A 15,990-nucleotide genomic window follows, 5' to 3' on the forward strand; every position below is an offset into this window, starting at 1 on the left:
AGCACGCCAGGCCTCCATGTCCATCACCAACTCCTGGAGTTCACTCAGACTCACATCTATCAAGTCAGTGATGCCATCCAGCCATCTCATCCTCTGTTGTCCCCTTCTCCTCCTGCCCCCAATCCCTCCCAGCATCAGAGTCTTTTCTAATGAGTCACCTCTTCGCATGAGGTGGCCAAATACTGGAGATTCAGCTTCAGTATCATTCCTTCCAAAGAAATCCCAGGGCTGATCTCCTTTAGAATGGACTGGTTGGATCTCCTTGCAGCCCAAGGGACTCTCAAGAGTCTTCTCCAACACCACAGTTCAAAAGCATCAATTCTTTGGTGCTCAGCCTTCTTCACAGTCCAACTCTCACATCCATACATGACCACAGGAAAAACCATAGCCTTGACTAGATGGACCTTTGTTGGCAAAGTAATGTCTCTGCTTTCGAATATGCTATGTAGGTTGGTCAAAACTTTCCTTCCAAGGAGTAAGCGTTTTTTACTTTCATGGCTGCAGTCACCATCTGCAGTGATTTTGGAGCCCAAAAAAATAAAGTCTGACACTGTTTCCCCATCCGTTTCCCATGAAGTGATGGGACCGGATGCCATGATCTTCGTTTTCTGAATGTTGAACTTTAAGCCTACTTTTTCACTCTCCTCTTTCACTTTCATCAAGAGGCTTTTGAGTTCCTCTTCACTTTCTGCCATAAGGGTGGTGTCATCTGCATATCTGAGGTTATTGACATTTCTCCTGGCAATCTTGATTCCAGCTTGTGTTTCTTCCAGCCCAGCTTTTCTCATGATGTACTCTGCATATAAGTTAAATAAGCAGGGTGACAATATACAGCCTTGAAGTACTCCTTTTCTTGTTTGGAACCAGTCTGTTGTTCCATGTCCAGTTCTAACTGTTGCTTCCTGACCCACATACAGATTTCTCAAGAGGCAGGTCAGGTGGTCTGGTAGTCCCATCTTTTTCAGAATTTCCCACAGTTTATTGTGATCCACACAGTCAAAGGCTTTGGCATAGTCAATAAAGCAGAAATAGATGTTTTTCTGGAATTCTCTTGCTTTGTTGATGATCCAGTGGGTGTTGGCAATTTGATCTCTGGTTCCTCTGCCTTTTCTAAAACCAGCTTGAACATCAGGAAGTTCATGGTTCACATATTGTTGAAGCCTGGCTTGGAGAATTTTGAGCATTTCTTTACTAGCATGTGAGATGAGTGCAACTGTGCGGTAGTTTATATTCATTCAAATAGAGAATTATAACCCAGGAGTAGCTTCTCAGAAAGCTCCAAGAACTGTTCCACCCATGAAGAGTTAAAGCATGGTTATATAAATTTTTGAGACTGGCCCTGTATATTAAATGGCATGTTACTATCAGTTTACATAATCCAGATATATGTGTGCAAAGTAAGAAATGAGTCCTTTGTCCCCTTTTAAGTTTAAAAATTAAAGTTATCTACTTAGGAGTTGCCTTGTTGGTACTGAGACAGTGTTGCACTTTATGACTGAGAGGGTATTTCTGCCACTGGGGAAGTTTTCCAATGTGTAATGCAGAGCAGAAGGGATAGAAGAGGCCAATTATGTTCAGTTTTCCTTGACTTGCTTTAGAATATGAATTTTTATTTCATCATATGCATGGAAGGGGGGAGGAGAAGGGGACAAAAGAGGATGAGATGGTTGGATAGCATCACCGACTCAATTGACATGAGTTTGGGTAAACTCTGGGAGTTGGTGATGGACAGGGATACCTGGCATGCTGTGGTCCATGGGATTGCAAAGAGTCAGAAACAACTGAGCAACTGAACTGAACTAAACTGAACTGATGTATCTGGAACTGTTCTATCTTCTAGGTTTTTAGTAGTTTGCAGAATACTTTGAAAAACCATATGAATCATACAGTTTATAACCTAGGAGTAATTATTAAATCAATTAAAATTAATTTAAACTGATTGTTCAACTCTTCACCCAGAATTAGAAAGATGTTCTACATTAAAAATTCAAGTGTGAACTCTCAAATGTTCAAAAATAAACAGGATTTAAAATACATTAAATAGAAACATTCTAAAATTATATCTTTGTTTCTGAATAGAATGAGACTATTTCTGTCAATTACATGAATATATATTTATAAGTGAGTTGTGACAATTTTATCTTAGGTAAATGTAATTTTTGGTGAGATGAAATGTTTTGCCTGTTTCTCTCTTTTACTTGCTTAGAGATTACAATACAAAACTGAAGAATAAATTATACTGTTGCATTTTATTCATACTATTTTCCATGACCTAATGTGTTTTGAGTGAAATGAAGACATATTTTATATTAGTCAACAAGAAGAAACATCTAAAGCAATTTTCCCTGTGAGGCTAAATTATATTTTTAATTTAGTATTATTTTCTTGTAGATACTTAGTGAATTAAAACACACACACACACTTATCTCCATGTTAAAAACACAGAGCCTACAAATAAAAAAAAATCCCATGAATGCATATTGTAGGTGAAGATCAAATATACATGTGAAAAACAATTGAAAAATTCTTAAGATATTTAGTATAGTAAACGATACAGTGTTTAAAACAATGTGGCCCACCATCCAGTCCTACAAGGATCAAGTCATTAGCTGCTATAATCCCTGACTGACTGTACACCTTGAAAGGAATTCAAGATGCAAAACATGTTAGGGCACTCTGTTTTGTAAAACTGGTCCCTTAGTTAAATATATTTGGGGAAGAGTTTTAATAAACCTAGATTCTTACATCTTTCCACACATAGAAAAAACATAAATCATTCAGGTATCTGTTCCTTGTGACTCCCATATTCCTTAGCTAAAACAAGGTATATGATTTGCTGGTATCCCCATGGACTACAGCCTGCTAGACTCCTCTGTCCATGGGATTTCCCAGGCAAGAATACTAAGCTGAGTTGTCATTTCCTTCTTCAGGGGATCTTCCTACACCAGGAATCAAACTTGCATCTCTTGCACCTCCTGAATTGGCAGGAGGATTCCTTGCCTCTAAGTCACCAGGGAAGGCTTTATATGCGTGTGTGTGTGTCTGTGTGTGTGTGTGTGAAAGTGTTAGTCACTCAGTCATGTTCGACAGTTTGTGTCCCACGGACTGTAGCCGTCTAAGATACTCTGTCCATGGATTCTCCAGGCAAGAATACTGGAGTGGATATCCATTCCTTTCTCCAAGGGATCTTCCTGACCCAGAGATTGAACCCATTTCTCCTGCACTGCAAGCAGATTCTTCACCATCTTAGTCACCAGGGAAATATAAGTATAGATATAGATATACAGGCTTCTACTTCTTTCCCAAATTCTTCAAAACAGTTCCTCAGAGCTAAAGAGCTATTTCCCAGACCACAGTTCTCAGTAAGTTCTCAGAAGAAAACTAAGACTTGCAGCTTTTACCTTATGCATTTTCTTTCAGTCTACAAGCAAAATTCCTTCAACTCTGTTTGATAAATATATTTGAAAAAAAATTAGATACTTTGGTTGCTTCAAATAATAAGTGGTATATTTCTTTACTGTCTTTCAAAACACAGTATGGACTTTAAAAATAGAAGATATAAAAATTGTGAGTCTGGTTTATTCAGTATTTTACTGAGGATTATAGCCTGGGAGACACTCTAACATAGCTCTGGGAAATTGTTTTGAAGAGATAAGAAGGGGTGATTTTGGTGAAGGAGTTATATGCAAGCAAACACACATCTTGGCAGAAGGATGCCGTTAGTCACACGGAACAGATATCTTAGTTAATGGCCTTAGTGCTTTTCTAAATATGGGAAAATGCAAGAATTGGGGTTCACTAAATTTTCTTCTGAAAATATCAAACTGAAGGCATGTTCTGGCAGTTTTCCCAGAGCACAGAGTGACTCATTCTGATTTCCCAGAATTCCCTTAAGAGTGTGCTGAAGGTCAGCAACTGTAGTGGATAACAACTTAATCCTCGTAGAATTGGATGGCAAACAATGCTCTTTACCTGGAAACAGAAGATGTATTCTGTTTTTATGGATGCTAGGAAATGAGGGAAAATATACCTAGTGTGATATTTATTAAGAAATATATAATTAGTTTTTATCCCAGTTTATGGTATAGAGCTCCTAGAACTCTCAGAATTTCCTTGAGTGATGAAAACTATAAGGTGTCTTTTGTTACAATAATGAGATGACTTTAAGAAGGCATTTAATGATGGGGCTGCTTTCCATTGAAGCCAACCATGCTTTCCATTGAAGCCAACAGGGTTGGAACTTTCAATCTCACTTCCTAACCTCCAGGAAAAGAAGAGAGATCTAAATCGAGTTCAGTCACCAATGGCTAATGATTTGGTCAATGATGCCTGTGTAATGAAGTTTCCATAAAATCCCATAAGGGACAGGGTTGGTGCACATGTAGAGATCTGAGAAGAGTGTCTGGCTGGGAGAGGGCATGGAAGCTCCACTCCATTTCCCTATGCCTTGTCCTGTGCATCTCTTCCATGTGGTATTTCCTGAGTTATTGTTTTATAATAAACTGGTGATCTAGGAAGTGAAATGTTTCTATGAGTTCTGTGAGTTGTTCTAGCTTTGGAATCTCTGATTTATAAATAGTCATTTGGAAGTACCTCTGGAGAAGGAAATGGAAACCCATTCCTGTATTCTTGCCTGGAAAATCCCATGGACAGAGTAGCCTGTTGGGCTATAGTCATGGGGTTGGATGTGACTGAGTGATTCAGCCCATATGACTGAGAACAGTCAGAAATGCAGTCAGTAACCTGGACTTGAGATTGGAGTATAGAGTGGGGGATGGGGGACAATAGTCTTCTAGGCCTGGGCCTTTAACCTGTGAGATCTGACACAGTCCCCTGGTAGATGATGTTAGAAATGAGATGATTGTAGGACATTGAGCTAGTGTCTGAGAATTGCTTGGTGGTGTGGGGAAGAACCCACACACATTACAAATTGATCCCAGAACTTACTAATGTCAAAGGATAGGAAAGATAGAATGGAGAAAAGAGGAAAATGGTGACTCAAAGAATAGAAACACATGGATTTGGAACCAGAGATCTAATTAAATAAGGAAGAAACTCTGCAAATAGTAGATCTACTCTTAAGGAGGCTCCATTGTGGGTTTTTTTTGTTTTGTTTTGGTCTCTATTCTATCTACCAGAGGTCAGGTGACAAAAATAATACAATTTACTAACAAGTTTGATATATTTGGGGCTTCCCAGCTGACTCAGTCGGAGAAGGCAATGGCATCCCACTCCAGTATTCTTGCCTGGAAAATCCCATGGATGGAGGAGCCTGGTAGGCTGCAGTCCAAGGGGTTGCTAAGAGTCGGACACGACTAAGTAACTTCACTTCCACTTTTCACTTTCATGCATTGGAGAAGGAAATGGCAACCCCCTCCAGTGTTCTTGCCTGGAGAATCCCAGGGATGGGGGAGCCTGGTGGGCTGCCGTCTATGGGGTTGCACAGAGTTGGACACGACTGAAGCAACTTAGCAGTAGCAGCAGGTGGCTCAGTGGTAAAGAATCTGCCTGCAGTGCAGAGACATGGCTTCAATCCCTATGTTGGGAAGACCCATGGAAAAGGAAATGGCAATACACTCCAGTATTGTTGCCTGGGGAATCCCATGGACAGAGGAACCTGATAGGCTACAGTCCATGGTATCCCAAAAGAGCTGAACATGACTTGGTGACTAAAACAACAACACTGATGTCTTTTATTTAAGAGAAGCCAATCCACAGATTGATGAGTACAATGGCTCACAAGCAGTGGAGCACTGTTCATGAGGGAATTTGAACAAGAGCTAATTTTCTGGCATTAGAAGAGGCACCTAAAAACAGGGCATGATTGACTAAGGAGGTGAGGGTTTCCTTATGAGTCCAGCAGGTACAATATTCTAGGGTAAGATAAGCCAGATAAAGCTGAGTTGGAGGGTAGTGTATGTTAAGATTCCTTGGCATGTTTCCTGTACATGCTGAGTGATTTAGGTTTAGATCTGTAATGTAGATAGATTATTAGGGTAACCTCTATGTTGTGGATCCCAATATACAAATTAACTTTGTCACCTGACAGTGCCTATAATTTCTACCCCAAAGGAAAATTTCAGTGACCTACTCATTAACTATTATTCCTACTAGGGCAATGTCCTCATAAAAAGCCACCACCGAGTTAGTGACTGGCCTGATGTTGGTTGACATTGTTTCAGTTACTTACTAATTTGGGAAAGCACTGACAGTATATGGTCAACTATGAGAAAGACATGGTGAATGTTTGTATTTGTCTGTCTAATGGCTCGGTGGGTAAAGAATCTACCTGCAATGCATGAGACACAGGAGACATGGGTTTGATCCCTGGGTCAGGAAGATTGCCTGGAATAGGCAATGGCAACCTACTCCATTATTCTTGCCTGAAAAACCCCATAAACAGAGGATCCTGGAGGGTACTTTCGATGGAGTAGCAAAGAGTTGGACACTGAGCAGCTAAGCATGCAATAGGGGAGAAACTCTTGAATAACGATGGGGAAGCTATTAAGTTCACCATAGCTCCTGAACCACACAATTACAAATCCAATTTACACAGCCCCTACCAATATCCAGCATTATTTCAAAATATATCAGTCTCAGAATTCACACATTCCAGGTGTTATCTAGAATTTTGAACACATACAAGTATATTTCTTATCATTTTACAAGCTATTACAGAAATAGTTGAATTATCCTAATATAAATTCTATTCAATCAAAAATACTGATACTGTATATTACAATATATTTTAAAAGAGAATAGAAAAGTAAAAATTTGAAGAAGTAAATAGCAAGAGAAGAAAGAAAAAAAATACTTAAATTGATTACACTCCAGTATGAGGACTAGAAGACACGCTTTTTCTGTAACTGTTTATGCAGACAAGGTCACTCTTCATCACTTTCTTCCTCTAACCTTATATTTAATCTTTGTGTCATTAACTGCTATATGAGTTTTTGGTTGTTGATTAGTTGATAGTCTTTGCTTTTTTTTTTTTTTTTTGCCTGGTTGTGAGACATAAGCCTTCATTACTTGATGGCTTGAGTTCTTAAACATGTTCCATCAGTATATAATACTGGGTTAATTTTTAAAAGTAAAAATCTTGAGCTATATGAGAAGATTATTGCATAGTACTTGAAGGATCTTTGGAGTAGAAGACCCTTTTAAAATTTACTGGAATTGGGAGAGATGTATAACCTTGATATAGAAGCTCAAGTATATTTCTATAAAGATGCAGTGTTGTGAGTTATGGATGGAATGTAGCATCACTATCAAATAACATGGTTATTTTAACATGGTTAAAAATATGTTAGCTACACGATCTACTACAATCATGTAATATCAAATGCTATAAAAAGTATATGTCTTTTCTGTTAGGCTCTACTAGACACTATATCATTAGGTAAAATATATTTGTAGACAGATATTTTGTTTAATAATCATATGTTTTCTCCCTCACTAAAATCCCCAAAATCTCACCCCACGAAACTCCTTGCTAACTTCACCTAGAGCAGAGTCATTGATCTGTCCACAAATGTCCTAACACAAGGCTTACACAAGGCTTTTATTGAAATTCTGAATCCAAGAGTAGCTCACATTCTCTACCAACAAACTACCCAGATCTCTTAGTCTTCATGGGAAATAGATGGGGAAACAGTGGAAACAGTGTCAGACTTTATTTTTGGGGGCTCCAAAATCACTGCAGATAAAAGACGCTTACTCCTTGGAAGGAAAGTTATGACCAACCTAGACGGCATATTGAAAAGCAGAGATATTACTTTGCCAACAAAGGTCCGTCTAGTCAAGGCTATGGTTTTTCCTGTGGTCATGTATGGATGTGAGAGTTGGACTGTGAAGAAAGCTGAGCACCAAAGAGTTGATGCTTTTGAACTGTGGTGTTGGAGAAGACTCTTGCGAGTCCCTTGGACTGCAAGGAGATCCAACCAGTCCATTCTGAAGGAGATCAGCCCTGGGATTTCTTTGGAAGGAATGATGCTAAAGGTGAAACTCCAGTACTTTGGCCATCTCGTGCAAAGAGTTGACTCACTGGAAAAGACTCTGATGCTGGGAGGAATTGGGGGCAGGAGGAGAAGGGGACGACAGAAGATGAGATGGCTGGATGTCATCACTGACTCGATGGACATGAGTCTCAGTGAACTCCTGGAGATGGTGATAGACAGGGAGGCCTGGCGTGCTGCAATTCATGGGGTCACAAGGAGTCGGACATGACTGAGCGACTGAACTGAACTGAACTGAGACACATTCTGCCTCATATCTCCATCCAGTGCTTATATTAAAATGTTTTCTTTAATAGTGTTTAAAGTTATTGACTGCAAACTTGTCTGAAAACTCAAGGGTGACCTGCAACCATAGTTAATCTTCTCTATCAACTTACTGATTTACATTTTTACTGGACACCACCCAATCAGATTACCCTTGAGGATCTTTCCTCTGTACTCTGAGTTCTCACTTCATCATTATCTAACATCTTGACATCCTGAAAAATTATATCCTGTTACTACTGTAGCTTTTTGAGGACATAGTGTGGAAGCAAGTAAAATGCACTTCAGAAATGTCTGTTCAGGGACTTCCCTGGTAGTCTGGGAATTAAGAATCTGTCTCCCAGTGCAGGGGATGTGGATTTGATTCCTGATCCCACAGGCAGCTAAGCCCCACATGCCGCAAGGCAACTAAGTTCATGTGCCACAACCAGCGAGAAGCCCATGAGCCACAACTAAAATCCAACACGGCCAAGTAAACAAATGAATATTAAAAAGTAAATGCCTGTGCAATAGAAAAAAGATGAAGAGAAAGCCTATCCATTGGCTTTCTTACTTAAATGCTCAAAATTTAACTCAAGGAGTTTTAATTTCCTACTCAGGTTTTGCTCATGGTATACAATGCCAAAATAGTTTAATAATTTTCCACACTGTAGAGACCTAGGTGAAGAAATTGAGAGATACTTAATACAGGAGGCTGTAAGTATTGTCACTTTACTCAGGAATGCCACTGATTGTTATAACAAGAGTACAATTTTGAAATGAGCCAAGTGAATGTGAGGCAGAACTCAGGATGAGTTAGATATACTCTTTGTAGAAAACTGCTTTTTAAAAAATAGCAGTGTTAGGTTCACACAATTGAAAAGGAGGTACAGAGATTTCTCATATATACATCCTGCCCCCAAACGTACATAGGTCCCCCTCACATTACCAACATCTGTGGCAGAATAGCAAATTTGCCACAACAGCTGGACTTACACTGACATCATTATATCCAGAGTCCATAATTTGTTTACATTAGGGTCCACTCTTGGTGGTGTATATTCTATGGATTTGGAAAAGTGTATAATAATATATATCATCATTATAGGATTACACATAGTTAACTTAGTTTCTTAAAAATTATCAGTGCTCCACTTGTTCATCTCTCCTTCCTCCTAATATTTGGTAACCACTGACCTTTTTATCATTTCCTTAGTTTTGCCTTTTCCATAAGGTCATATATTGGAATCACACAGTATGTAGTCTTTTCAGTCTGATTTCTTTCACTTAGTAATATGGATTTAAGTTTCTTCCATGTCTCTTTTCATGGCCTTATATTTCACGTTTTTTCATGCTGAACAACATTCTGTTTTCAGAATGTGGCATTTATTTATCCATTCACCTACTGAAAGACACTTAGTTGCTTACAAGATTTGGCAATTAAAATAAACTGCTAAAAACATCCGTATGTAGTTTATCTATGAACACAAGTTTTTAAATTAGTTGAGTAGGGACTGTGATTGCCAAATCATATGGAAAGATATATTTTATTTGTAAGAAAAAGCCAAATTATTTTCCAAAGCAGCTCTACAAGTTTGCATTCTTCCTAGCAAAAAATGAGAGTTCTATTGCTTCACATTCTTGCCAGTATTTGGTGTCATCAGTGTTGCATAGTTGGCCATTTTAATAGTTGCATATTATAATCTGTTGCTTTAATTTACATTTCCCTGATGACATATAATTTTATATATGTTTATTTGCCATCTATATGTCTTCTTTGCCAAGGTGTCTATTAAGATATTTGGCTAATTTTCAATTGGATTGTTTGTTTATTGTTGCATTTAAAAAGTTCTTTGGATATTTAGGAGAATATTCCTTTATCACACGCGTCTTTTACAAATATCTTTTTCCCAATTTGTGGCTTATTCTTTCATTCTCTTGACAGTTTCTTTAACAGAGCAGACATACTATATATATATATATATAAAATGAGGTTAGGCTTATCAGTTCTTTTTTCATGAATTATGCCTTTGGTGTTATATTTTAAAAGTTGCTGTTATACAGTAGCTAAGTTGTGCCTGGCTCTTTGTGACCCCATGGACTGAAGCGCAACAGACTCCTCTATCTTCCTTATGGTCCTTCACTATCTTCTGGAGTTTGCTCAAATTCATGTCCACTGAGTCAGTGAAGCTATCTAAACATCTCATCCTCTGCTGCCCCCTTTTGTTCTTGCCCTCAGTCTTCTGCAGCATCAGAGTCTTTTCCAATGAGTCAGCTCTTCTCATCAGGTGGCCAAAGTATCAATCCTTCTGTTGAATATTTAGGTTGACTTCCCTTAGGATTGAGTGGTTTGATCCCCTTGTAGTCTATAGGACTCTCAAGAATCTTCACTAGCCATTACTTATCATAAGAACATCTAGATTTTTTCCTATGTTATCCTCTAGGACATTTGTAGTTTTGTGTTTCACATTTAGCTTGTGATCATGTTGAGTTAAATTCTGTGAGGAGTGTAAAGTCTCTAACTAGATTTACTTTTTTGCATGTCAGTGTCTGTTCAACACAGTTTTTAAAGATTATGTTTGCTGTATTGCATCACCTTTCTCTTTTGTCAAAACTCAGTTTATTATATTTATGTGGATCTATTTATTGGCTCTTTGTTCTGTCCCATTGTTTTTCTATTTTTTTTGCCAATACCACAGTAATTGATTACTGTAGAATTGTCAATACTTCTTCATTTCAGATCCTTGTTCTCACTTGGATAGGTGACTGAATTGTTATTATCTTTAAAAACATATATTTATCCCTATTTAATATTTATTTTTTGTTTGTCATCTGGTCTTAAAAAGAGAGGATTGCAGTCTATGTATGTAACATCTCTGTCTCCTCTCTTCCCATTTAATTTTCATTCACAGCTAAGACAGTTGGAGTAACCTCTATCCCTTCCCACCTAAAGGTGGCCTTTCTTTACTTTTGAAACATCAGTTTTCTCTAAATCTGTTTGTCCCTTTGATTACCCCTATTTTCTTTCTTTATCTTTCTGTCTTTGCTTTTGCTGACAGCCTAGTAATATTGGTGCTGATCAGGGTTTCATTAAGAACTCTGTGCTCTTTCTACTCTACTGAATTCACTATATTGACCAACCAGTTAATTAGGAAGTAAAATTCCTAAGGATTTCATCATGATGTTAAATTTTAAAATATATTATATAGCCCTCAAAATATCCCAATATGCTCTAATATTTTTTTTTCAGTGAAAAAAAAAAAACTGACAGTGAATGCATTTCACTTTTTAAAATAATTTTACTTATTTCTTTTTGTTGTGCTAGGTCTTCTTTGCTGTGCAGGCTTTTCTCTAGTTGTGCCAAGTGGGGAGTACTCTCCATTGCGATGTCCAAGTTTCTCATTGCAGTGGCTTCTCTTGTTGCAGCGCACAGGCTCTAGGCTCATGAGCTTCAGTAGTTGTGGCTCCTGGTCTCTAGACCACAGGTTGAATAGTTGTGGAACACGAGCTTAGTTGTTCTCTGGCATATGGGGTCTTCCCAGATGAGGGACTGAACCTGTGTCTGCATTGGCAGGAATACTCTTCACCATTGAGCCACCAGGGAAGCCCTCTCACCTTTTTGTATCTTATGATTTTGTGAGTTAGATATTCAGGCTGAGCAATTCTTTTGTTCCCCCTGACGTAACTAGGTAATATGCAGTTGGTGGCTGGTCTTAGTAAGGAGGATACAAAAAACTTTATTCACATGACTGATATGTCACTGGGTAAAGGGAAGGCCAGACTCATCTGCACCCCCAGCCCTCTCCATGTATTTACAGAGCCTCTCTGATTGGACGTTGATATTGGTGACTCATCAGGGCAGTCACAGTTTATACACAGTGACTCGGGGCTTCTAAGGAGCAAGTTGCTGCTGCCAGTTCTTTGGAATTGGAACTGACATGGCATCATTTTATTTCAGCTATACAGTTTGGTCAAAGGCAGCCGAGATCCAAGGTGACAGAAGAATTCCCTCTTGTCAATGGTGGTGGTGGTGGTTTAGTCACTAAGTCATGTCTGACTCTTGTGACCCCCATGAGCTATAGCCTTCCAGGCACCTGTGTCCATGGGATTTCCCAGGCAAAAATGCTGGAGTCGGTTTCCATTCCCTTTTCCAGGGGACCTTCCCAACCTAGGTATTGAGCCCAAGTCTCCTGCATTTGCAGGAAACTTGGACAACAAGATCAAACCAGTCAATCCTAAAGGAAATCAACCCTGACTATTCATTGGAAGGACTTATGCTGAAGCTGAAACTCCAATCCTTTGGCCACTCGGTGTGAACAGACAACTCATTGGAAAAGATCCTGATGTAGGGAAAGATTAAGGGCAGGAAGAGAAAGTGGTGACAGAGGATTAGATGGTTAAATGGCATCTTCAACTCAATGGACATGAATTTGAGCAAACTTTGAAAGCTGGTGAAAAACAGGGAAACCTGGTGTGCTGTAGTCTTTGGGGTTTCAAAGAGTTGGACAAGACTGAGTAAGTGAACAACTCCTACATTTGCAGATGGGTTCTTTACCACAGAACCCCCAGCGTAACCCCTCTTGTCAATGAAGAAACTCTTAATGTATTTGTGGCCTACTTTTATTTTTATCATTAAGTCTAATGTATTGAGTCTTAGCTAATAAATGTCTTGCATAAATTCACAAAACTAACAAGTAGTGAACTAGATTTGTCATTCATGTACATTTTTTCTCTCCAAACCATATCTCAGTTCAGGTATGAAATTTACACTTATGTTTCCAATTACTGATTAAGTATAATTTGTGAATTAGTCAAAATTCCTTCAACCTGAATATGCTTGACAAGCAGGAAGAAAAAAATAGTATAGTAAACACCCAACTTAACTTTTCCCTATTTTAATGTTTTGTTGTATTTTATAATATTGCATTGTCTTCTGGTGAAGACAATGAAGAAATTTCCCAAATTGTATCTATCTCTGAAGTATTGACTTATTCTAAAAATAATTTGCTTATGAAACTGTCTCTTGTATTAAACAATAAATTGCTTGAGAACAGGTACTTCATTGAATTCCTCTTGGAGTCTGCAGTTCTAAGCATAGTGTCTGGAACAATTTCTGTGGGCTTATTTGTGGAAAGAAAGAAGGACTAAATATATGTGGAATGGGCGTACTTATTTCAAGCTAATCTCTCAAAATGAGATATTATTTAATATAATGATTGACCCTTGAAAAACATGGGCTTGAACTGCTTGACTCTACTTATGAATAATTTTTTTCAATAAATATATACTACATGATCTGATTGATTAAATCTGTGGATGTGAAAGCGAGGATGCAACAGGCTGACTGTAAAGTCAAACATGAATTAATGTGGAGGGGGTCTGCGCCCCTAACCCACACATTGTTCAAGGGTCAAATCTAGTTAACATACTTTTCAGTCTCTATGATGTTGCAAAATCATGTACTGACACTTTACTAGAAATTCTTAATTGTAAAACAGTATTAAATTTCAGATTCTATCAGCTTCTACACTTAATTATATTTCAACATTCTTAATGATTTTTCTTAAGCAAGACTAACTTATTTTCAGGAGAATAGTTATTTAGTCATACCCAGGAGATAATTAGGGCTTCCCTAGTGGCTCAGTGGTAAAGAATCCAGCTGCCAATGCAGGAGCAGTGGGTTTGATCCCTGGTCTAGTAAGATTCCCTGGAGAAGGAAATGACAACTCACTCTGGCATTCTTGCCTGGAGAACCCCATGGAGAGAGGAGCCTGGTGGTCCATGGGGTAGCAAAGAACTGGACATGAGTTAGCAACTGAACAACAATGAGATAATTAACTGCTTTAGAAAATAAAAACAATAGTGATACCTTTGTGTGTATAGATTGAAAAAACTTTGCTCTCATATAACTTATATAACTTTAAAAATTATCTTTTCTGACAAAACAATATCTATAAAAGGATTTTAGAATTAAGAGTACATCAAAAACTTACTGACTTTTCAGGTATGTTTCCCTTCATGACAACAATACAATATTTGATACAAGTCTGTGTTTTCAAATACTATCATTTAAGAAATGTATTAAAACTATAAATAATGTCAGATAATTTGAAGTAATAAAGCCACCAGGTTCTCTGCCTTAGTTTCAATGTGTTTCTTTCTCATGTAAGTGCCTTTGAAGTAATAAGAAAGTGATTGATTTAATTTCAAATTCTTCTCATGTTACATACTTATATCATTAGAGAAATTTACCTCATGTTTGAACATGTTCAGTAACTCCACCATATTGTCTAGCTTAATATTCTGAGAAGGAAGGTACCAAATGTTATATAAACTCTTGACTGATTGCGCTTGATATAAAATTGCCCGCTCATTACCATCCAAATTATTGGCACCTTATCAAGTCAACCGCAGTGATGAAAATAAAGCACGTATCTCCATATTGTACATGTAGATGTACTTTGACAAATATAGCATTTTTTCACATAAGATATTAAGGGAATACTTTTAAATTGTAGTTTAGAAAATTAAGTTCAGTGTTAATGTTCTATAGTTTACTAAGTTTGGCTGTCTTTTTTCACTAGGCCGTAATTTGAGCATTTCTTTAAGGTGTGAAGGTATTTCTGCTTTTCCATCTATTTTAATTTTTAAAGTATTTGATAATAATTCCTTTTTAGTCCCTAATATTATGACAGAATAGCAGCAAATGAACGTAGAATATAATGCATAATTGAATTAATATAGATAATGTAAAGGAGTCTCCCAAAATTTAATAAAGGTGATTGAAAAATGATCTACCTTATATTTATAACAATAACAAAATAACATAACAAATGAAATAAAGTAAATACTGTGTGCTGTATTAATGATAAAAGAATATATCAAGACAAGTTGATTTTTTTTTTCAATTTCTGGATAATTTCTGCTCTTCTGGTATTTCATGTATTTTTTCCACAATCATTTATTGGGTGACCACTATGAGACATGCACAGGCCTTAGTAAGCCCATGGTCTGATAGAAAAGCTGAAAAGTGGACAGCTATGATGAGACTGGGATTCGTGCTGGGGCAGAGAGAAAAGCAGACACTCCAAGAGCCCAGAGCAAGGGTTTGTGTCCCAAAGAAACTGATGTCCCAGAGACCTAAAGATGTTAGGAATTATTCCGGCAAGGGGAATTGTGATTAATGGAAGCACTTGTGTAAAGATACCGAGATAAGAGAGAATGCAGACTGTTAAATGTCTCCCCGCACAACTGGGTATTTCTTGACACGTGACCTTGCACAGTGGTACAAGGCCTTGTGGTTCCACAGTAATCACGCTTTTCAGAGGTTTGTAATTTGTTGTTGGAGACATAAGAACTTTTGTGGCTAAGAAAACTATATCTGTATATGTACCATATACACAATGGAGTATTACTCAGCCATTAAAAAGAATACATTTGAATCAGTTCTAATGAGGTGGATGAAACTGGAGCCTATTATACAGAGTGAAGTAAGCCAGAAGGAAAAACACCAATACAGTATACTAACGCATATATATGGAATTTAGAAAGATGGTAACAATAACCCTGTGTACGAGACAGCAAAAGAGACACTGATGTATAGAACAGTCTTATGGACTCTGTGGGAGAGGGAGAGGGTGGGAAGATTTGGGAGAATGGCATTGAAACATGTAAAATATCATGTATGAAACGAGTCACCAGTCCAGGTTCCATGCACGATACTGGATGCTTG

Source organism: Bison bison, unplaced genomic scaffold (genome assembly GCF_000754665.1).
Source record: "Bison bison bison isolate TAMUID 2011002044 unplaced genomic scaffold, Bison_UMD1.0 scf7180017864387, whole genome shotgun sequence".
Classification (NCBI taxonomy): Eukaryota; Metazoa; Chordata; class Mammalia; order Artiodactyla; family Bovidae; genus Bison; species Bison bison.